We start from the raw sequence: 25453 nt of genomic DNA on the forward strand, positions 1-25453 counted from the left end.
CCGCAACATTTGTCACTAACTCATCAAACAGTACCCATCACTGCTTAGCCCTAAAACAGCTTGATTGGCTTGAATTACCTAAGCAACTCACTTACACAAAACTGCTCCTAGTCCACAATTAATATACAAACCTGCTAGACTTATTGCAAACATACATACCTGCTAAGCTACGTCTACCTGAAAACAGAATGTTCCGCATTACCTACAAACCACACCTGTCAGGAGGAACCTCACTATATCCCACCTATGTGGCCGTATCCTGGAAGTCTATCCTCTCATCCCTTAAACATGATAGCAACCTTTCCAATTTCAAGACTGATATAATAAAAATATCTATCTGACACCTGGACCTGGACTTGGATCTGCACAACCCTCAAAATAGATACATGACCAGCTGCTTACTATAACTCTCCCTTTCTAACTCTGAATTCACTAACACCTCTTTATTTCAGCAGGTATTGATGACCTAACATCAAAAGCAGCATTCTTGTCTAATTTAGTATTACTTTAATTGAGAAGTTGCTCTGGCTATATGGCCTACCTCCCCTGATCTATTTGTGGGCGTATGTGTGGATTATATGTATATGTCCATGTCAGAAATGTGTGTGTGTATACCCTTGAGAGTCTTTATATTTAAGCAGTCAGGTCTCTAGGCAATTTTCTATTTCCATTTTTTATTTGTACGTATTTATTTTTTTTGGCATAAGATATGCATGTAATAACAGTCAAACTTGGCATGCTAAGGGCATATTAACTGCATTACATAATTTTATATGCATATATCAGATGTTAACCATGTGTATGTTGTATAGTTTTTATTTTGTTACCCTTGATTTTTGAAAAAGTAGTAGTTACAAATATTAGGTCAGGATGCTTACATGTAAATTTTAAGTTACAAATGCCCTGGACATACAAAAACTGTATAGTTTAATAACATGGGCTGTTCCTTAATTTTATGTGAATATTATTTAAAGCCTTTGTATTGTCCACAAAGAATATGTGAACAGTTCTATTACGTGTTTGAGGCACTTTTTGTAGTTTAGCTGTGTGGGTCACTGAATCTTCCTCAGTAATATGAAACTCTTTAACTTATGCAGTCATTACTGCACAACAGTGAGAAGCTTACAGGCCATAGCAAAGGCACTTAATATGGTTTATGAAACTTTGGAGCAAAAGGTGCATGCAAATAGAGAAATAGGAAGAAATATGAAATGATGCTGGTACTAGATGACCACAGTTGTGGTCAGTCATATTTATCTAAGCAAATCAGGCAATTGTCCAGAGGAAGATAGCAGTTCTGAGCAGTACTGATAGAAGCTTATGCAGGCATAATATTAAAGGGCATAATCTAACCTCCTGAAAGGGGAAACTGCATTCCCTTCTGCTCTTTATCCTTCCCCATTTCTGATAAAAGTATGCAAGTGTGTTTCTAAAATGTAGACTGAAGGAAGGCTCCTTAATTGAATGAGTTTTTATATAATTTTATAGCAGCAGTGTATCAGCAGATGGACACATTATAAAGTAGCTGCCAAAACATTCTGACAGGCCAAACTAGTCATTTCATAGAGGACAGGTTCGTTAATTATTCTATGCAAAAATGGTAAACTGGATCATACTCATGGGATTGTACTATTTAAACATCCTCCAAAGATTAACATGATACCAGATCATGAGATTAGAACAACTTTATTCCTCCCCAAGGTCATTAATGAAGTTACTAACAAAAATAAGTGCAATAATACTCAGTCTAAGAATCTAAACCTCTTCTGCTACATCAGTAGAATGGTTTATGTCTCACAGAGGATAATGATGCTTTGGGACAGAGTTCCCATCCACATAAAACAAAGCTCATCCCTGTCCATATTCAAGTGCAACTTAGACCTATGGATGGGAAATAGAAAATGCACTCCAGTACTGACCCCTGTACTACTAATGGACATAGGCAGCTCTTAAATGCTTTATTCCATACATAGGTCCCCCTCAAATTGTCTACACTATGGTCACAGTTATTCTTACTAGGGGTAATATATAATTATTGACCATGAGATGGGCAAGACCAGACTAAAACCAAATGGTATAGGTTAATTACAACACCAAAAGGGAAACTGGCCAGGCTTAAAATGGTCCACAAGGAAGCTATGAACCTATAAGGCTATGAACCTTTAAGACAAGAAAAAAATATAATCACAAGACAGGTATATATACAGTAAATTATTTACATCAACAATTTTAAGACTATACAGTTCTTGTAGCTCTAAAATCTTGCAGGAAATAAATGAATTGATACTGTAGAAGGGAAACTATTATTATACAGAAGTTTAATGTTGTTACATTTCTGTAAAGAAAGGTTTGCAAAGAGTTCAAGATACATAATGAAGTAAGTTATAACATTTTGTAGGATGGCGTTTTTTAGTATTGTATATGTTTGTAATGGGTTCAATAGATATAATGAAATAAGTTATATACGTATGTAGGAGGAGAGGGGAGATATTAGTACTGTATAGGAAGATAGAGGTAATAGCATTTGGCTGAGAAAGCAGCGTATTGGATTTGTTCAATTTAGGCTGCCTGTTCCAAATTGGTGTATCTAGAAGGTTTATAACATAGGCATACAGGGGATGCATGAGAGGGGCAGAGTGGTGGACAGGGGTGGTTAGAAAAAGAGAAAGATGAGAAGAGTTGTTTAAGAGGGGGTGAAAAGGGTGTATTGATTTAAGTGCAGGAGGGAAAGTTGTTAGGGGTGCAAGCATTTAAGTAGGGAAGGGCAAAAGGTAATGATAAGCAGTAAAAAGTCTGTGCTTTTACTAGAGGTCTTAACCCAGTGATGAACATGAGCAGGACCTGCACTGGGTAAGGTATTGTTTGCGATGGATTTTAAAGCTTGGGAGTTTGTTAGTCATTTGTATGTGTACACAGATGGTTTTCCACAGTTTGGAGATGTAACAGGAGTATAGTGAGTCCCTCAATTAATTTTTTGCTTAACCCGCGGTAGTGGTACTGCGGTAGCGTTGTCGCCTCACAGTAAGACGTTGTCGCATTCAATTCTCAGCTAGAGCGTCTTCTGTGTGGAGGCATGCGTGAATGGGCGTGCCTTCGTTGAAGGTTGTGCATCAGGGCTGGTAACTCGGCACGTAAAAATCCCCTACCAAACATTAGCGGACTGGAGTTCCGCTGTGGCGACCCCTAACCGGGATAAGCCAAAAGACACAACAAGTGTTTAGTAGAAATTTATCATCAGAACAGAGGTGCCTTATGGGGGTGTAGAGCAAAAATATGTTTTTTTAATGCAGGGCATTTTTCATGATAATATATCAGTTTGCATGCCATAACTAGCTGAGAGTATGTTATGCAGTTGTTAAGCTGTAGCCAATTTATCTGTTTTAATGCTTAACAGTGGTGAGTTTGGTATGCAGTGCTGGTAGTAAGTTTAGCTACTCTGGTGTAACAGGAGGCTAATTTTGATTTTAGTGTAGAGCTTAGGTTTGTAAGGATAGATGACATGTATAAGAGGATTGGAAACATATAAGATGAGGCTAAGGTTTTTCTTGATGAGTCTGTAAAGTACTCTTTTGCCCTGTAAAGGGATCCAGATTTTTGATGGGTCTTTTTAATAGTTTGAATAATATGTTGATCAAATGTAAGATTGTCATCTATTACAATGCCCAATAATTTAATATGTGGTACTACCTTGATTTTAGTATTATTATGTTAGGTAATATTTTAGGTCTGTACAAAAGTGGAGATTTCTGAAGTACAGGTACAACAGGTAGTATTAGTGTGCAAGGCAGAGTCATATTGTAAGACCAACTAAAGTACCTGCCAAGGCCTATAATACATTTATAAGATGAAATATGGGTGATAAATAATGAGATATGTAAGCAGTTGTAGTCTGTATTGCCTATAATTCGTTTTTAAGATAAAACATGGAAGATGAGCAATGAGGTATGCTTGAGGTAGACAGCTGTAGTTTCCTAAAGTATTGATGCCTTTCCTTTAGGACAGAGTACGTATTCAGATCTTCCACACCTGAGAAAATGATGACACTTATAACTGGCCATTAATTAAAGCTCACAACAGATTATCCATTGTCAAAAGGTATCTGTCACACTGTTTTATTTGTGTTTTTGACCACCAATTCCTTTTCCAAGCTGATAAGCAGATAATGTTGCAATAAACAGGTTCTGAGTACATATAATAGAACCAAAGAAAACTGGAATAGTGTGTGTAAGGCTACTGGTTCTGGGATTATCAAGGGCAGGATGAATGTTTCTGTTTGACCTCAGGGAAAGATCTGAGGCACCTTGTTTAATAAATTTTAAAATAAAATTATGAGTAGTTTATCATACAAAAGATGACTGAACCTGTGAATATGATAGAAAGGTCCCAAAGCAGAGGAAAAGATTTGCTGCTCAATAAAATGATTGCTATTTTTCCCTCAGGAATACTGGATACCCCTTCTGTTTGGCATTTATGTATTCCCTCACTATGCGCTTTAAAAAGTTCACGCTTTGTAACCAGATGTGACTTAAGTAACTAAGAGTGTCAGACAGCATATGGCAAATAACATTTCATCACAGCTTGACACAAACTGTTATTGCAGTATCTTCTTAAAGCATGACTGAAAGACCGTTATCAGTGGTGTGTCAATGTGTTATAGCTTTATGTTATGCTTTTACCCACTGTTCCATGAACCAAAGGGCAGCAGAAATGTCACTGTGAGTACATCTTGACTGTCCCTTCAGGATAAATACATGCAGATATTTACTGCACTCTGCAAACTGCTATTAGAGCATTCAGCACTATCAGTCTTTAAATACACAGATGTATTATAGATACTAGCTGCACTATGGAAACTGCTTTCCAGAACATTCAGTGCCACAGTTCTTTCAAATACAAAAGCATACGGCTATTTATCTCAGTTTGCATGCAGCTAAGTAGAACATCTAGTGCTGCAGTTGCATTTATGCAGAAAGGCAGGTTAAATCATTTGAATGTGCCGAGGTTTCCAAAGAGCTAAAGCCTTCACCACCAAGAAGTTAATGTTGGGATCTATGATAAACCATGAAAACAAGTAGATCTCATCAAAGTAAGAGAACAGCTATCACATGCACAAGTTGTACAACCTTGTGTTTTGATCACATTTTTTTACCAGAACTCAGTCTGCTTGTGACAGATTACTTACTTAAAAGAGGAACAAGTCAGAAGCGGGCTAAAGTCAAACTAGACATGACCAGATGTAAATTTGCCTTCACCTCTGCCAACACAGGTAAGTTAAAATTCCATGAGCAGAGTTCTGCCTTTTTAATATTCAGTGCAGAAGATAAGCGTATCAAATGCAGTCCAGGCCAGACACTGAGCTGGATTTTGTAACACTTGGAAGCAGTTTTAAAAGTATAAAACCATTCATGGAATTTGCTTTGTGTAACACTCTACGTCCAATTCAAACTTCACATCATTTCAGAAATTCTGATTAAAACATTCATTGACTTCCTTCCAGCAAAAACAGTGAAATGGTACTGAAGATTTTTCTTTTCCCACAGAGCTTCATAAGTAAATTCTTTCTCACAGCTCAATAATAACAAAAACACCTACCATTATGCAAATGAATGAGCGGCTCTTATGTGTTACATTCTTTTCTGAAATGTTATCTTCTGTATATATATCTGATATATTTGTCTTACTCTATAAAACAGTTCCAGTAAATAAAAAAGGCAAGAACAACCAGTACAGCGTTCTGAAACCACACCAGCTGCCCTGGGACTGTAAGAAACTGCTGCCCAACATTAAACAAGCATGTGTAACTAATGCATAGCAAATTCCTCCTTTTCTTATTCAAATGGCAAAGCAAGTAACACATAGTGAGTATTTTATTTCAACAAGCATAGTTTGTAAATATAGCTTTGATAACACTGTTCATAACTGGCAAGTTCCCTAGGAGTTCTGCAGTTGGAGATAAAAGTGTATGTGCAAATCCTAAAAAAAAGGCAGCATTGTAGCTACACTGTCCTGAAATCTCCAACATATATAATAGCAGTTTATAAAAATATATATGCAACAGCAATACAAACCTTAACTGAAAAAGAAAGTGCTTCCAGTATTATTGGTACCACTTATCTTCTGTTCTGATCATTCAGAAAATCCAGTGAAATGCACTACGGCAGGAGCTTTCTGTAAAATGTAGACTTCCCATAGTTCTTTGCTATGTACGGTGTTTAATGCTAACTCTTGTCTTCTGCTTGTTAAAACCCTCTTAGAGTTCACTGTTGCACATATTCAGCTTCTGAATGTAAGATTTTATTACAGATCCAAGTGAGATAAATCTTTAGAATAGCAGTCAGGGTCTACAGAGCACACCTCTTTTATAATGTACAGGTAAAGCTACATGTGCGGTCTTTCTATGTCATGTTAAGCATAAAAGAATGGCTTTGCTGTCTAACTTTATTTAAAAATGGTGCAGAAATCAGTTATGTTTGCTAAATATGTTGCTGTATTGTAATCAAAAGAGACCATTAACAACCTTTAAAGAAGGTTAGAAGGTTTTCTTGTTTCATCGTTTCATCATTTCTTCTTTCCCGTCAGTCATCCTGTATTTAGCTAATAGGAGTGATTGTCATTTTGCCTGTGCTGTGGTTGAACAGGGGCACTATTCTAACTGTAGCAGTGTTACAGTAATGAAACTGCACAGGATGAGAGAAGTAAGCTCTAGTGCTTTCCTTCAAGATGATGCTAGATGGTAAGGGAAGGACTGAAACAGAGGGTACAGGTTATGTCAACCAAATTATTCATCACAAAAAGTATATGATGTACATGTTCTTATCACAGCCATCTTCTTGTCCACTTGCCATAGGTTGTTTGAAGGATACCCCATTAAATGCATTACCTATACGAGGTAGTTGTTCAAATATTCATGTTTATATCCCCTCAGTCCATAAAACGTCAGCACGATTCATTTTATGAGTGATGACAGCTTGATGATGTTTAGTAGACTACTACTTTTCTGTAAACAGCATTGAAAAAGGGGATATTTTAAAAAGCATCGTTCAGAGTAATTTCTATTCAGAACTCATTACGTCTGTGTAACAATTCAGTTTGTTTTGGTTTCAGTTTTATAAACTGGATTATTCAGGTAGATGTTTTTGTTGAAGCCGAGTGCTTTTAATTAAAAAACTCTTTTAATTTCACTTGTAGCTAATAACTTTACCTCTTTGAGGACCTTTAAGGAGATAACAAAATGTAATGCATGTAACATATCGGACTCCAAGGCTTTTTGAAGGTTTTTAAGTATATCAGTATTTTACTCATATATTCTCCACTATGATCTCCAGGATGTAGCGATCAAGTTTAGAATGAATATGCTTTTCTAATTTATTATTGCCTGCAGCACTATCTGGACATTTGTTCTGTTGTACCTTTTTGTCTTACGTCTCCGTCTTGTCGCATTTGTCGGCATCTAATTGTTGCTTAGTACAGTGGCATTATCATTTCTTTCTTTTCCTATTTAGAGATGATACAGTTAACAGTGTCATTTAAGGGCCTGAATGGACATTGCTGCAGCTGTCAGGCAAAAGTTTTGTGGCCAGCTTTATTTGTTGATGATCATTTTAAGATCAAGATTTTCAGCAAAAGACCGTAATACTGAATAGTCACTAGAGCAAACCTACTGAAGAACTTTAGTTTCAAGGTACATTATTCAATAGCAATTTATTATTTGTATCGTATATGTGGGTAGCTAGGTGATTTATTTTAATAGGCACTTTTGAGGACAATGTGTCCCCAGCAACCTCAGACTGACTTAACTTTGATTTCAGTTGGCATATTCATATAGGATATTTTAAACAGCATTGGTTAGAGTTATTGACTACTATTGTACCTCACTAATAATGGACTTGAAGTCACAGGGTGTCATCATCATCTTCTTTCGGCTGTTCCTGTTAGGGGTCACCACAGTGGATAATCTGTTTCCATTTCTTCCTGTCCTCTGCATCTTGCTCTGTCACACCAACCACCTGCATGTCCTCTCTCACCACATCCATAAACCTTATCTTAGGCCTTCCTCTTTTCCTGTTACCTGGTAGCTTCATCCTTAGCATCTTTTTCCCAATATACTCTGCATCCCTCCTCACCACATGTCCAAACCAATGTAATCTTGCCTCTCTGGCTTTGTCTCCAAACCCAACCTGGGCTGACCCTCTAATTTACTTATTCCTAATCCTGTCCACCCTCGTCACACCCATTGCAAATCTTAACATCTTTAACTCTGCCACATCCAGTTCTAACTCCTGCCTTTTTGTCAATGCCACTGTCTCCAACCCATATAACATAGCTGGTCTCACTACCCTCTTGTAGACCTTCCCTTTCACTCTTACTGGTACTCGTCTGTCACAAATCACTCCTGACACACTTCTCCACCTACTTCATCCTGCCTGTACTCTCTTCTTCACCTCTCTTCCACACTCACCATTACTCTGAACTATTGATCCCAAGTATTTAAACTCATCCACCTTTGCCACCTCTACTCCTTGCATCCTCACCATTCCTCTATCCTCCCTTTCATTCACACACATATTCTGTCTTAGTCCTGCTGACCTCCATTCCTCTCCTCTCTAGAGCATATCTCCACATCTCCAGGGTCTCCTCCACCTGTTCCCTACTCTCACTACAGATCACAATGTCATCTGCAAACATCATAGTCCACTGGGACTCCTGTCTGATCTCATCTGTCAACCTGTCCATCACTATTGCAAATAAGAAACAGGGTGTATTTAATGAAAAAAACTCTGCCCCTTTGAGGACCATTTAGAAAATCAAGAAGTATGATGCACATAACATGTCAGACTACAAGCTTTTTGAAGCCATTATATATACTCTGTTGTGAGATACATCTACCTTTGATTAATTCATGCTGCCAGGGTTCATCCAACAAGAGCCACAGATACTCATTTACTGTACCTAAAATATAAATTCCATTTTCATGAGAAGAAATTCAGGAATTTTGTCAGTGATTCTTTTGTTGTTGTTGTCCCTTTCAGTGGTTTCTGGTAATATCCCTGAGAGTACAACTGACATGGTCATCAAATGCTGGGAACAGAAATAAAAAAAAATGGAAACTCAGATCACAGGCTGCAGGCCAACAGGGTCATAAAGACTGCCTTGCACTCTAGGACATTTCCTTATGCCACTTCCCTGCCCAACCTGGAGGCATTACTTTGAGAGGCTGGGTAGACACTGAGGCATACATAGCCCATGAGGAGGTCTGCTATGGGACCAAGGGTAACCCTGCTTCACTGACTGTATGCATGCCCAGGCCACTGACTGCTCCAAGCCTTTGACTTAGTTAGGCCTTAATGAGTGATCTGCCTCCACCCCCATGATCCCTTACACCCTGGACATGCACACTCTGCCCCTCTGCTTCTTTGTGAGCCATCCAGGTTACTAGTTGATCCAGGGTGGACTGGGCCACAGTCAGGGCTTTATTCCTCTGGAGCAACTTTGCTTGTGAATTTTAAGTATAGTTTCTGATCATTCATGTGGTTCTATAATACTTCTATATTGCTTTTATATATACAGATTTTAAGTAGAAAACACTTACCCTGGAATACAAAAAGGCTTAGCAAGATGCAGAAGCCTCAGCTTGGAAGTTTTAAATATCATGCTAAGCTTTTTTGAATTCAGGGACATCTCCTTCACTGTGGTCCACCCACATGAGTTCCAGGCTTCAGCACAGACAGAAGTCTCACAGGTAAAACCACATGTTAATACAGCAGTCTGGAGGAGTGACTAATCCTAATCAGCCATGCCATCACCCCTTAAATTATCCATAACTCCTTATTTGCTTGGCCGAGAGATTTAGAAAATTGCTTGGCCAAGTCAAAATTTACTCTAGAAGGAAAAAGGGGCCATCATAAAAACATAGTGGTTACCCATGCACTCCTATGGGTGTACTCACAGTGCAGGTAAGTTCAATGATGTGAGGGTGGGTATATGCATGTAGGGGCATGAATGAGGCTGCGTGTGGGTCTGTATGTTTGTCTGTGTGAATGAGCATGTATGTGTCTGTGTGTGAGTGTGTATCTGCTTGAGTGGATGTATTAGGAGAGTTAATCAGGGAATTAAGGGTTTGGATGTATGGCTGTGTGTTGGAATGTGCTGTAGGTGATCAAGTGAGCGTTTCCATAAGTGTGAGTGAGTGTGAGGGGGCTTGTTAATGGATGAATGGATATGGCTGTGTCTGTGGAAGTTCTTGGGAGAGTATGTGTGTGTGTGTGTGTGTGTGTGTGTGTGTGTGTGTGTGTGTGTGTGTGTGTGTGTGTGTGTGCACGTAAGTATGTGTGTACATGCACACACACAGTTTTGTGCAGGGGTGACTTTGCTGGTGCAATGCATGGGCTGTTGGGAGGACATAAGCGCAGTCAAGTCTGACAGTCCTACTTTTCAGTTCAGAGACAAGGTAATGAGCCAGTAATGAGGCATTTTTTATGGTAGCCATATCTGTCTCTGAATCACATATTGTTAACATTGTACTTACTGACCCACCTGTGCTGGTCAATAAGCATAAGCATTATCTTGTGAATTCCAGGATTAATAAACAGACTAACTGTATTCTAAGCTGCTAATATAAGAAAAAAAAATCATAGTTATAGTGAATGACTGCTCTGGTTAAAAAATGTCAAATCCCATGATTTTACTAATATTTATAGAGTCGAAAATTTGGGATTTACCTGTAATTTTCTACCTAAAAGGGAAAATCAATATCTCCATTCTCTAGCTTGAAAGAATGTCAATGACATTTTTTATTTCAATCTGTGACAAAATATTTTAGCCACAACAGTATTGATGCTGATGATTAGTGATCAGTAGTATGGTTTCATGTCACGAAAGAGCACTACAGATGTGATGTTTGCTATGAGGATATTGATGGAGAGGTATAGAGAAGGTCAGAAGGTGTTGCATTGTGTTTTTGTGGACTTATTGAAAGCATATGACCAGGTGCCTAGACAGGAGTTGTGGTATTGTATGAGGAAGTCGGGCATGGCAGAGAAGTATGTAAGAGTGGTACAGGATGTGTATGAGGGTAGTGTGACACTGGTGAGATCTGCAGTAGGAGTGATGGATGAGTTTAAGGCAGAGGTGGGATTACATCAAGGATCAGCTCTGAGCCCTTTCTAATTTGCAATGGTGATGGACAGGTTGACAGACAAGATCAGACAGGAGTTCCCGTGGACTATGAGGTTTGCAGATGACATTGTGATCTGTAGTGAGAGTAGGGAACAGGTTGAGGAGACCCTGGAGAGGTGGAGATATGCTCTAGAGAGGAGTGGAATGAAGGTCAGCAGGACTAAGACAGAATTTATGTGTGTGAATGAGAGGGAGACTAGAGGAATGGTGAGGATGCAGGCAGTAGAATTGATGAAAGTGGATGAGTTTAAATACTTGGGATCAACAGTTCAGAGTAATGGTGGTTGTGGAAGAGAGGTAAAGAAGAGAGAACAGGGAGGGTGGAGTGTGTGGAGAAGAGTGCCAGGAGTGATTTGTGACATATGGTACCAGTAGGAGTGAAAGGGAAGGTCTACAAGTGGGTAGTGAGACCAGCTGTGTTATATGGGTTGGAAACAGTGGCAGTGACAAAAAGGCAGGAGTCAGAGGTGGAGGTGGCAGAGTTAAAGATGTTAAGATTTGCATTGGGCTTGACAAGGACAGACAGGACTGGGAATCAGTATATTAGAGGGTCAGTTCAATTTAGGCGGTTTGGAGACAAAGCCAGAGAGACAGGATTGTGTTGGTTTGAGCATGTGCTGAGGAGGGATGCTGGATAAATTGGGAGAAGGATGCTAAGGATGGAACTGCCAGGTGAGAGGAAAAGATGGAGGCCTAAGTTAAAGTTTATGGATGTGGTGAGAGAGGACATGCAGGTGGTTCATGTGACAGAGCAAGATCCAGATGACAGGAAGAAATGAAAACAGATGATCCAATGTGGCGACCCCTGATGGGAACAGCTGAAAGAAGAAGAAGAGCATAGATGGTTCTATAGTTTTCTTTTTTAATTTTTTTGTATTTTTTCCATAACTAGTATAAATAGGTTCATAGGTAGGTACTAGGCTATCAGCCCTGGGGCCTATATAAGCCTAGCCAAAAAGGTTCCCTGGCTTTCTCCACCCAAGAAAATTATTCTCCTGTGTCCCTGTCGAGCAGTGCTGCAGAAGTGATCCCCAGGGTGAATTTTCTATTTCCGATCCAGTCGTCAATATTTTTCTTAAAGAGGGACAATGAGGACCTATGCTTGACATGAATGGGTGGTTTGTTCCAGAGTATGGGAAGTCTCTGGGACAGGAATCTATCCCCCCAGCATGTTCTGTTTATTGTGGTGACAAGGTTTAGGTTCCTGGAGCGTGTGGTTCAGAGAGATTGGGATTTCTTTAAGTGTAGCATGTACAACAGCTCTGGGTTTGACATAGCTTTGTATGTTAGGCAGAGATCGCCTCTGAGTATTTATTTATTTATTTATTTTACATTTATTTTACATTTGTTGACCGGGCTAGTCTAGCTGGATATATATCCATTTTCAGTAGAGGCCCGGGGAGAAAAGCTCCACACACATATACAAAAATATAAAAAGTATAAAAAATATTGTTACATGGTAAATGCAGGATTAATAAACCAAAATAAAACAGGAAGTTTTTTACATTTCAAAGATCAGAACACAATTAAGAAAAGTAACAGTGAACATAATATTGCTTAAGAAAGCTAAAACAGTTATAATAACCAAATGGAACAGGAAGTTTATACATTTCAGAGATCAGAACACATTAAAAAAAGTAACAGTGAACATAATATTGCTTAAGAAAGCTAAAACAGTTATAATACTGTAAGAGTTATGTACAATGGATCCCAACAGGTTCAAGGATATAAGCAATAAGTTGATTAGGGTTTAAATAGTGTCAGTCATAATACAAGATTGAGTAATTAAATGTTTGAAACTTTGGTTAGAAGAGGAAGAAACAGGGGTGGAGATGGTTGTTAGTCAGGATTACTACATGGGCATAGCCAGTGCATTTGGAGGTGTTTTTTGAGTTTTTGTTTAAAGAGTGGCAAGGATGTAATTAGTGTTAGTTCATTGGGTAACAGGTTCCAGTTTTTTCCTGCTGTATTTGTAAACAGAGAGTCACCAGCTGTATTATTAGACTTTGCTATGCTAGCAAGGAGTTTGTTAGAAGAACGTAAGGAGTTCAGATTATTATATGGGACTAAGAGTTTTGAAAGTATAGGGGTATTATTGGGTTGGTAAAATATTTTGTGGGCCATTGTGAGTTGGGGGATTATCAGATGGTTTTGGAATTCCAGCCAGTCTAGTTGCCTAAGATTAGAACAGTGGTGAGTTCTGAAGGGATTGCCAGTAGCAAATCTGGCAATATTATTGTAGGAAGTTGCTAATTTGTTGAGGTTAGTTTTTTTGAGGTTGGTAAATATAGGTGAGGCATACAGAAGGGTTGAAATAAGATGGGAGTGAGCAATCTTGGCTCTGGCTGTTGTGGTTAAAAATGGTTTTATTCTATATAATGATCCTATTTTTCTGTTGACTATTTTAATGGTGTTGTTTATATGATGATCAAATGTGAGGTTATTGTCAATGGTTATTCCTAATAGTTTGGTGGTAAAGTCCCAACAGGTTCAAGGATATAAGCAATAAGTTGATTAGGGTTTAAATAGTGTCAGTCATAATACAAGATTGAGTAATTAAATGTTTGAAACTTTGGTTAGAAGAGGAAGAAACAGGGGTGGAGATGGTTGTTAGTCAGGATTACTACATGGGCATAGCCAGTGCATTTGGAGGTGTTTTTTGAGTTTTTGTTTAAAGAGTGGCAAGGATGTAATTAGTGTTAGTTCATTGGGTAACAGGTTCCAGTTTTTTCCTGCTGTATTTGTAAACAGAGAGTCACCAGCTGTATTATTAGACTTTGCTATGCTAGCAAGGAGTTTGTTAGAAGAACGTAAGGAGTTCAGATTATTATATGGGACTAAGAGTTTTGAAAGTATAGGGGTATTATTGGGTTGGTAAAATATTTTGTGGGCCATTGTGAGTTGGGGGATTATCAGATGGTTTTGGAATTCCAGCCAGTCTAGTTGCCTAAGATTAGAACAGTGGTGAGTTCTGAAGGGATTGCCAGTAGCAAATCTGGCAATATTATTGTAGGAAGTTGCTAATTTGTTGAGGTTAGTTTTTTTGAGGTTGGTAAATATAGGTGAGGCATACAGAAGGGTTGAAATAAGATGGGAGTGAGCAATCTTGGCTCTGGCTGTTGTGGTTAAAAATGGTTTTATTCTATATAATGATCCTATTTTTCTGTTGACTATTTTAATGGTGTTGTTTATATGATGATCAAATGTGAGGTTATTGTCAATGGTTATTCCTAATAGTTTGGTGGTAAAGTCAGGGTAAATGACAGTGCCATTATTTGATGAGACTGAGAAGTCTAAGGGGTAGACCTAGTAGTGGGTGTAAAGAGAAGGAGTTTCGTTTTTTTGGCATTAAGAAGGAGGCAACGTTTGGTAAACCATGTTTCTACAGTGTTGAAAACATTTTGAGTAAGAGAACATAGTTCAGATGGAGAGGTTGCTGAGCATATTAGTGTGTTGTCATCTGCATATTGAATACAGGTGGCTTGAGGAATTGCTACATGTAGATCATTAATGAATAAAGAGAAAAGAAGTGGACCAAGAATGGAGCCCTGAGGGACCCCAATAGTGACAGGTAGGAGGGACGAAATTTGATTTTCCCAGAGAACTGCCTGTTGCCTATTGCTGAGGTATGATCTAAACCATTTAATAGCCAGAGAATCAAAGGAGAGAGATTCAAGAATATTGATTAGGAGGGTATGGTTAACCATGTCGAAAGCTTTAGAGAGGTCGATGAAGAGTGCAGATGAGAGTATGTTTTTGTTGCGGTTTCTATTGATGGTATCTGTGAAGGATAGGAGGGCAGTAGTGGTACTATGTGATGGCCTAAAGCCATGCTGACAGCTTGCTATTAAGTTATGTATAGATAGATGATGTAAAAGTTGTTGGTGAATGCATTTCTCCAGAATTTTCGCTAAGGGTGATAAGAGAGCAATTGGCCGATAGTTAGAGTACTCATTCGAGTTCCCACCTTTATGTAAGGGGATAATATGGGAGATTTTCCAAATATCTGGGACGGTTCCTTCTTGGATTGTCCTATTTATAAGTATAGATATAGGGTAGGCAATTACTTTAGCTGCTTTTTGGAGATATTGGGACGGAAGTTTGTCGGCGGATGGAGTACATGGCTTGAGTTTATGAATAAATTTATAGATGAGAGAAGTAGAAATGGGTTGTAGTTTGAAGTTAGAGTAAGAGTATGGTAAATTGATGGGAAGGTTAGAGTTTTCAGAGATAAGTTGCCTAGCTAGAGATTGTATAGTCTCAGTGAAGAAAGAGTTAAAGGTACTGGCAGTTTGATGTGGAGTGTTTGGCTCTGCATCAAGTGGGGTGGGTGTTCGGGAGTTACCTGGAGAAAGGAGCTTATTTATGCAAAACCAGAACTTTTGAGGATTATTTTGATGAGTTTGTTGAAGTTTACAGTAGTAGTTTTTTTTGTCTGTAAGTATTGCCTTTTTTGTACTATTTCTAAGCTGCCTAAAATGGAGATGATCAGAGCTATTTCTGTTAGATCTCCATTTGGCCCAAACTTTGTTCCTAAGTAGAATTTGATTTCTAGTGTCATTTGAGAGCCAAGGGGCTGGGTTGGACTTCATTCTGATGGAACGTATAGGAGCATGCTGATCAAGAATAGATAAAAAAGTAGTGTTAAAATACTTTACAGCCTCTTCAAGTGGAAGGGATTTTAAAGGGTTCCAATTGCATGCTCTGAGCTCAGTTTGAAATAATTATGTGTTAAAGTGTTTGGTAGAGCGTGCTATCCTAAAGGTGGGGGGTTTGGAAAGTCTTTCTTTTCTCTTGTGATGTAGGTCAAAGAATGATCACTTACATCATCTGGCAGGGTTCCTACTTTGTAAGTTTGTTTTACTTTGTTAATGAGTATCCAGTCTAAGGTACTCTCTTTTTTATTAGGTTTGTTAATTCTTGTTGTAGAGGTTATGGTTTGGTTAAAGCCATGGAGGTTGATATGAAAGGTAGGATTTTCAGCACTAACACTTTTCCAGTCAATGTTAAAGTCGCCTAGTATTATTGTTTCTTGGGGGTAAGTAGAAGACACCCAGCTAAGAAAAGCCTCTAATGTAGTTATATTATTGCCAGGTGGTATGTAAATACAGATAATGTATAAAGATTTGTTAGCATTAATTTGGAGCTTAGTTATGAGGACTTCTGCGTTGCTATCCTGGGTTGCATAAGATGGTAGGGTAGAGATGTGAAGTCCATTTTTAAATAGAAGTGCTACTCCACCACCTTTACGTTTTGTTCGGTCTAGTCTTACTATATTATATCCTTGGGGAATAATTTCATTATCTTTTGTTTCAGGTTTTAACCAAGTCTCAGTGAGGCAGAGGATATCAAAGGAGTGAATAGCTAGGAGGGAATAGCTAGGAGGGCATGAAGATGAGGTACTTTATTATTGATGCTTTGGATATTCAGATGCCCTATAAGGAGAGAATTATTGAGTTTAGGGTGAGTTGTTTGGATAGTAGGGCTGGTAGGGCCAGGGTTGGGGTGGATGTCGCCATCTATTAAGGAGGGGTTATTTGTGTTTGTTGCAGGATTATTTCTAAGGTAAATTAGAAGTTTCAATTTTTTGTCTGAGGGTAGGTTATGTTTAATATGGGAGAGTCTGTGGTATTTAGGTAGTAGGTATCTGGGAGTGGAAGTTATGTTAGAATGTCTATGTAGGGATATGTGTGTATATATTTGTTTGTGGGAATGGTTAAGCTGATAAAAGTGTGGTTTTTCAAAGGAGGTAAGAAGGTAGGCTGAGAAGAGGGTAGTTAAGAGTATAATTGTAAGTGTTAAAATGGCTGGATTAGGGAGAGGCATCTTTGAGGAAATAATAAAATAAGAACTTGAGTGAATGGATAAAAGATGGAGTAAGATGTGGAAGAGAGGAAGATGAGAGGATACAAGAAGAGAAAAGAGAGGGTACTAAGATATGCAAGTTAAAAGTAGGAGGATATGGTAGAGGTACTCTAATGAGTGGCTTAATTGTGAGTGAGTGTTAGAGGGTAGGGGTGTGGCTAAAGTATGTGGGGTGGGGTGAATTGTGGGAGTGATTGGAAGAGAGAGAGGGTGTGGTTAGGGAAGTATAAGTGTAGGACCCCTGGGGGTGGGTGGGAATTGGGGGTAGGGTAGGGGAGCGGAGTGAGTAGGCGATATGTGACAGAGTAGAGCTGGAGTTTTTTGAGACAGTCTGCATATGGCATCTATTTGAGGCCGGTAATCCTCTTAGTGAGGTATTTCTGTGGCATTTCCAATTGTTGTAGGTGTCTTGTGAGATACATGCAAAATGGGCATTGTAGTCTGTAATGGATCTGATGAGAGATGAGTAGAGAGGAACAATGACCTCCTTTTTTTCGAGAGGGGAACCCTTTTGTGATGAGGTGTGCCACATAGAAAGATTTACTGACTACTGTGGAGATATGGTTATCAAAGGAGAGACTACTGTCCACATGTGTCCCGAGGTCTCTTACCACACTTTCGGTTTTCAGTGAGCTACCACCTATGTGGTAGTTCATGGGTACCGAGTTTATCCCTAAGGGGACGACAATGCACTTCTTGGCATTGAGTTTGAGGCCATGACTTTGACACCAAGCATCTGTCTCTGTGAGGCCCTTTTGTAGAATGTCTACATCATTAGGTGATTCTATTGTGGCTTCTAGTTTGCAGTCATCTGTGAACTTTGTTAGCCAAAGACCTTCTGTGTTGGCCTGCACTTCACTGAAGTCAATGTCGAACAGGAGAGGATCCTAGAGGACCAAACCCTGTGGTACTCCACTCATCACTCATCATCTGAAGTCGGACTTGGAGTCGGCTACTTTTACTGTGTGGGTTCTGTCAGTGAGCCAGTTGGCCACCCATCTTGTGACATAAGAATTTATGCCCGCCAAGTTTAGTGAGTTTATCTATAATTCCAGAGTGGGGGATGGTATCAAAAGCCTTGGCAAGGTCAAGATAGGCTATGTGCACTACCTTGCCCTCGTCTACAGCTCTGGTGACTGCTTCAAAGAAGTCAATCAGGGTTAGTAGACATGATCTACCTTTTACAAACCCAAACTGAGTGGGGTTCAGGGTTTGGAGGTTAACTATGTCTTTGTTTATAAGCTCCAAGATGATACATTCCATGGCCTTGCAGACTAGGCTCATCAGGCTAATGGAGCAGTAGTTTCTGGGGTCTGTGGTGGCACCCCCTTTGTGGAGTGGGATAACTGCTGCTGTGCTCCATTCAGTAGGTATATAGCCTGAGGTGAGGCTATTACTGAACATGGTACATCATCTTTGGCCCATGCAACAGTATTTCTCTTATCCAATAGTAGTTTTGTACTTGATAATGTTTGGTTTACATTTATTGGAAAACTAGTACACATACATTAGCACATCATCTTTGGCATAAATTGTGGCATCTACTTCTCCAATAGTAGTTTTTTAGTTTTGATAAGCATACAAAAACATATTATGCAAATATACTACATATTACAAAAATAAAATATGCATATCAAGCCCCAGTACAAAGAATTACATTCCCATGCAAAGAAAAAAAATATTTCACATTCACACTCATTGGTAGTTTTCCCAACAATACAAAAATACGGTCCAGTAATTGTTAAAAATTAGTTTGATTTCATACTCATCTGTAAAGTCAAGCATGCATTTCCAATTTTTAAGTATAATGGTAAACAATTAACAGTTAGCATCACAAGTCTAAGCCCCAGACGAGACATGTCTGATCAGTGCATAGTATTACTTGCACTCTCTGAATTAGTGCATATATTTAGTAGGTGTTTGTACTGCATGCTTGTTTTATGTCACTTTCACTGAATAAAAGAAATCCTCATGCTACATATGTGGCACCAAACTGTCCCACAGAATTCCACGTGGATAACAACTTGTACAGAAGACTGTACTTATTAACGTCATGAAGTTATTAAGGCATTGTATCATATATCCAGAAAAGCTTCATTATTTTCAGGCAGCAAGCCATATATCATGCTAGTTACATCCCCATAGTATGTCCCAAAATATGCAATCCTCATGATAATAAAACCATTGAAGTCACTTCTCATAGAAAATGATTAGGTCTGATAGTGGGTAATAATCTTAAACTTGACTTGCATATAGACAATTGCATCAGAAAAAAATCATCAAAAACTAGGGGTATTACAGAGCCAAAAACATTCTCACCAGCACAACTAAAGCTACACTTGCCACTACTTATGTCCTTCTATTTTTTATGGTGCTCCCATCCTCACTAATCTTCACGCATCACAAAAATCAAAATTTGAACAATTTAAAGCTGCTAAATTTGCAGCAAATACACCTCTCAGAAAACACCACTAAAAACTAATGTCTTTTGACTTTTCCCGGCTAGGGGTCTTCACAGCGGAACTTCGGTCCGCTAATGATTGGCAGTGAATTTTGACGGTGCTGAGGTGCCAGCCCGATGCCCACCCTTCAAAGAAGGCACACCCATTCACACGCGCACCTACCTGCATGTCTTTAAACGTCTCTCTACTGCCACTGTATAGCACCAAAAAGCCTACATTGTTAGAACTACCCCATCAACTAACATATACACAGCATCTTACCACCTAAAAATGATCCAGCATCTATATGCTTGTTCAGAACTAAATAACATTCTACACAAGTATGTTCCCAGTCGGTCATTACAATCCAATGAACAAAAACTCCTTTCCTTCCTAAAATCTATCAACTCTGCTGGGCATTGTCTACACTCATACCATGTTGCTAAGGCCTGGAACTCCTTACCTTTGTCCATCAGGTCAGTACTCTCCCTCCCATCCTTCAAAACCACTCTGAAAGTCTTCCTAGCCAAACTCTGGCCCTGAACATGTTCAATACCAGGATAAACTGCATCCCTAAATGTGAGCGAGTACCTATTCCAACCTTACACCTCCTTACTCTCCCTTCTTCAGTTCCTTACTTTAATCAATTTCTCTCCCCTGGCTTTCTCTCTAAATGTACCACAAAACAGTTTTTCTGTCACTTCATGTTGCAATTCCTCTTTATATTATTCTAACTTACCTTTAATTTCTCTATAAACTGGCTAAAATTTCTCTAAATTTTAAATCATTGTCATAGAGCTTGCATCTATTCTTAACTAATGTTTTTGTATTATGTCTAATTTGATATAATTATTTAAACTGTTTTTTTGCATTGTTTTTGAAGATTGTAAAATTATTGTTCTTAAAATGTTTTGTAATACTTCAGGGCTTTTCTCCCCAGGCCACCACTGAAAATGGGGTCCTACCCAGTTGGATATTCCTGGTAATCAAATGTCAGTAAATAATTAAATAACATGAATAGTGGGGTATGGTTTCTGCTGTCTCATATAAAGCAAACTAGTTAAATATGTGTTAAAGCACCATAGTCAATTTCCAACAAGCTAATCAAAGGATATAGCTATCTAATCAATGAATAATAAAATTTGTCTCACTTAAGTGATGCAACAGCACATTATATGGCCATATCTTCTAAGACAGGCAAATGCACAGACAAGTAAACACATAAACCTTAAAGTAAAATGAATCTGGGAGTAGGTTTAAGGATGCATACAAAGAGAGAGAGAGAGAGAAAGGAAAATCAGACAGGCTGGCAAAAGGAAGCATGAAGGAGACAACTGTGTTTTACAGATGTGGGTTAAAATGGTGTCTGTGTATGTCTCTGTCAGCATATGTATGCGTGGTTTAGTGTATGTGATGGAAAGATGGATTTACGGTACACAGAAACATTTCACAACATTTTAACCAATATCAACGCTTTAATGATACATTAAGTAATTTCCCAACACAGTTAATGTCAAGTTACAATCCCAAATGTAGAAAATTTTCATGAAATCATGATAGTAATGCAAGAGAAAATCATCAGCACTGTAGCTTTTTTCATAATATATAGCTTTCATATAGTATATAATGTGTGGAAAGAAACAGTGTTAGTAGTATACATACAGGGCATATAATCAGATTGCAAATTAGCATGGCTAAAAGTGACTGAAGTAGATACCTCAAAAGATGCATACAGAAAAAGAAATGTCAAATTACATTTAAGAATTGTTTTCCAAATGTCCCAATTTTTAATCTCGTGCAGTGTCACTAGCACTTAAAAGTTTCACAAGCATGTCTACAATCTTAACCCTTAAAAGATTTCACAAACATCTCTGTTTTACAAACATTGAGACAGTTACCAAGGCTATAGATGAGGGAAAGGTGGTACACACAGTCTACCTAGACCTCGCAAAAGCCTTCTACACCATTCCCCATTCTGGTATTATAGACAAGCTCACCAGCCTGAACATAAACCACTATGTCACAAGATGGGTTGCCAATTGGCTCACAGACAGAACCCACATGGTGAGAGTTGCGGGAGCTAGGTCTGACTCTAAACGGGTTACAAGTGGCATTCCCCAGGGCTCAGTCCTAGGACCCCTCCTGTTCGGCATATACTTCTCAGAGGTACAGACAAGCACAGGAGGACTATGGCTGACCAAGTTTGCAGACGACTGCAAACTAGGGGCTATAATTGACTAACCAGCTGACACAGACATCCTCCAAAAGGGTCTCACTGAGACGGATACCTGGTGCCAAAATCATGGCCTCAAGCTAAATGCCAAAAAGTGCATAGTTATTCCCTTTGGAAATAACAAAGTACCCACAAACTACCACATAGGTGGTAGTCCCCTAAATACAGAAAGCATAATAAGGGATCTGGGGACCCAAGTAGATAGTAATCTCACCTCTGATAATCACATTGCCAAAGTGGTTAGAAAATCCTTCTATGTGGCCCACCTAATCATAAAAGGGTTTGTATCCAGATCAAAAGAGGTCATTGTGCCCCTCTACTCATCACTCATCAGACCCATCATAGAGTACAATGCCCCATTTGGGATGTACCTTACAAGACACCTGCAACAGCTGGAAAGACCACAGAAGTACCTCACCAAAAGGATCACTGGACTCAAACAGATGCCCTATGGAGCTCGACTGAAGAAACTCCAGCTGTACTCGGTTACATACCGCCTGCTCAGAGGTGATCTCTGCCTGACATACAAGGCCATGTCCAACCCAGAATTGATAGGCATGCTCCACCTAAAGAAAACCTTATGCCCTCAAGCCACATGCTCTAGGGATCTAAACCTCACCACAACAATAAGTAGGACGTGCTGGAGGGATAGATTCCTGTCTGAGAGACTTTCCATGCTTTGGAACAAGATTCCAATCTACATTAGGCAGAGCTCCTCGCTAGCACTCTTCAAGAGAAACCTTGTCGAGTGGATGGGAAACAGAAAGTTTACCCTGGGGATCACTTCAGTGGCTCTGCTGGACAGAGGCACAGGGAACTAATCTAAGGGGGTGGCGAAAGCCAAAACATTCTGGCTAGGCTTATAAATGCCTTTGGGCAGATAGCCTAGTACCTACCTTTGAACCTATGAACCTAATTAAATGAGAAAGTGCTATTTCTGATGTAACAACAGCAAAGTGATGTTATACCATGCTAACTATACCAGAGGGTACATGTCTAGCCAAGCACCTTCTGTTAGTCAAGGAAGGCTGTAAAGGTTAATCCCATATGCCATAAAACTGAACTGGACCCAGCATTTACTTCTGCAGCAGGGAATACATGGACTAAAAATCAATGTTGTGACTCAGCCCAGGAGAGCTGTGCGGTTAAATGATTTGTTCAATGTCACACAGTTAGTCAATGGAGGTTGAGAGAATCAAACCTTAGACCAATGGACTACAGGAGACATGAATTTTACTGTGATGTTGGTCAGAATGTGTGGTAGCATTGCTGAAAACATTTAACAGCGATCATGTAATATCTATGCTGGGAGATATGGGAGACTTTGGCACACGTCAAGCCAATGAGGAATAGAATAAATTCAGTGCTCGAGTTCATATCCTTCTAGAATTATTTACTTTGCAATCACTACTATCAATGTGACTGAGTAAATGATGGAGATGATGTCACTTGTTTAGAAAAAATGCAGAAGTCTACCCCTAAATCTTTAAAAAAAGCATTTATTATAACAAATATTAGAGTACAAATTCATGGGCAGCAGAGTTTATAACTTTTGTTATAGTTATATTTAGTTGGGGAGTGCATAGTCCCCCCCCACCTGGGTGGGTTTGATGTAATGCTTTCTGTAATTTTTTTGCTGTTGGACAACTGTTCAATTTCCATGTAAAACAATTAATTCATATGATGTCTCAGCGTTTTGCAACTTCGGTATTTTCATCTCCGTTATTTTTGGATTTGGGTAAGTGGTATTTCAGTCTTTTCAAGTAGACCCGTATGTGTGTGTGTGTATATATATATATATGTAATCCAGGGTATACACTTTTCGTCTCAAATTTTCCTTAGCCCCATCATTCATCCTACTCACCTCCATTTGCAAAGATTATTCATTAAAGCTATAAATTCAGATGTTAAAGGAGGAGATTCATTCTTCCACTTTCTCAAAATGAGCTTCTTTATAAAGCCTAAGTATAACACAGTATAGATATCCCTAAATATTCAATGTATTGATGTCCCCATAAGTAAAGGAACTTGTCTCTATGAGTAGGTAATGGGGAAAAATAACTTATGTAGCTTTCATTTTATTTGGGCTAACTTTATAGCAGTTTAACCTTCCAAAGGCAACTATTTGTTCCTGGAGAAATTAATTTGTTGCTCATAATTACCTATGTAAACAACAGATTATCCACATAAAGGGAAAGTGTATATCTGTCACCCTTACATCTCTATCCTAATGCTCCTTCTGCCATAATTTTAATGCTGAAGGCTCCAAATAAAGCAGCGGGGCTTAGGGGCTCGGTAAGCCACCCTTCTAGGGCAACAAGTATTTTCACTCTGGCCATCAAGTTTACATAAATTTCTTGCAATAAATCTAGAAAAGGTGACTGGAAATCCAAATCTCTGGAGAGTTACAAATAAATACAGACAATCTACTTAGTCAAAGGCATTTTCAGCATCAAAACTATCCATTAAGAAGGGTGATGTAGTTATATCAGAGTCCGCTATTAATAACAGTTTTTATTAATATTGTACAAAGGTGTCTACCTTGTATAAACCCCTCATGATTATAATTTATTAACCTATAAATATAGTGGACAATAGAGGTACGACTGCTGAATCCTATACAAATTCACTTTATAAGCACTTACACGAGTGCATGGATCGTGCTATCCCTACCAGAACCAAGATGCTATCCTCCAAAAAAAGGAAGCCAATCTGGTGGTCCCCTGCCATAAACAAACTCTACAACAGAAGAAAGAAGCTGTTGCAAAAAAAGAGTAAAATCCCATGATTGGAGGAACTCCATGGTTAGCCTCAGTAAGAAGCTGAGATCCCTCGTAAAATCGTCCAAAGCTAATTACGAAAACAAAATCGCCACTGATTCTAAAAACAACCACAAAGCATTCTATAGCTATGTCAAGAATCTCAATGGCAACACTCAGATCTGCTCTGAGTTACAGCACAATGGCACTAAGTATACAGAACCAATTGATATTGCCAACATCCTGGCAGATAGGTTCAGTGCTAACTTTACCCCTCTCTCACCCCCTAAAGGGCCCATCTCTATACCGGAAGAATGCAAAGTTCCTGTAATCACAGCTGCACAGGTATAAAACACACTCTCCAAAGCCAAGAACACAGCATCCATGGGACCTGACAACATCCCAGGCTGCATTCTACATGAACTACAGAACGAACTGGCACCCCACCATGTTCAATCATAGCCTCACCTCAGGCTTTGTGCCCACTGAATGGCGCACAGCAATAGTTATATCGCTCCACAAAGGGGGAGCCACCACGGACCCTGGGAACTACCACCCCATTAGCCTGACAAGTCTGGTCTGCAAGGCTATGGAAACGTATCATCATGGAACTTATAAGCAATGACATTGGTAATCTCCAAACTCTGGACCCTACCCAGTTTGGGTTTGTAAAAGGCAGATCATGTCTCCTAAACCTGATAGACTTCTTTGAAGTGGTCATCAAAGCCGTAGATGAGGGTAAGGTGGTTCACACAGCCTATCTAGATCTCGCCAAGGCTTTCAACACCATCCCCCACTCTGGAATTATAGATAAACTCACTAAACTAGGTATAAAATCCCTATGTCACAAGCTGGGTTGCCAACTGGCTCACTGACAGAACCCACACTGTGAAAGTAGCAGACCCTAAATCCAACTTCAGACCAGTGACAAGTGGAGTACCACACGGTTCAGTCCTAGGTCTTCTACTGTTTGGTATCTA

General features: G+C 39.1%; 1 protein-coding gene across 4 annotated transcripts in view; it reads left to right on the forward strand.

The window, feature by feature from the left end:
• The window catches only part of CORO2B (coronin 2B), a 1242233-nt gene that overhangs the window by 279292 nt on the left and 937488 nt on the right, over positions 1 to 25453 (forward strand). Inside the window, exon 1 of one of the 4 annotated variants that reach the window (XM_044077670.1) lies at positions 5242 to 5266. The exons of the other annotated variants lie outside the window; for them this stretch is intronic. The gene's annotated coding sequence lies outside the window, so the exon portion shown is untranslated. Of the gene's footprint in view, positions 1 to 5241; positions 5267 to 25453 lie in introns of those variants that run through there. 4 annotated transcript variants of the gene reach the window in all.

Source organism: Protopterus annectens, chromosome 7.part0, assembly GCF_019279795.1.
Source record: "Protopterus annectens isolate FY-2018-M chromosome 7.part0, PAN1.0, whole genome shotgun sequence".
Lineage (NCBI taxonomy): Eukaryota > Metazoa > Chordata > Ceratodontiformes > Protopteridae > Protopterus > Protopterus annectens.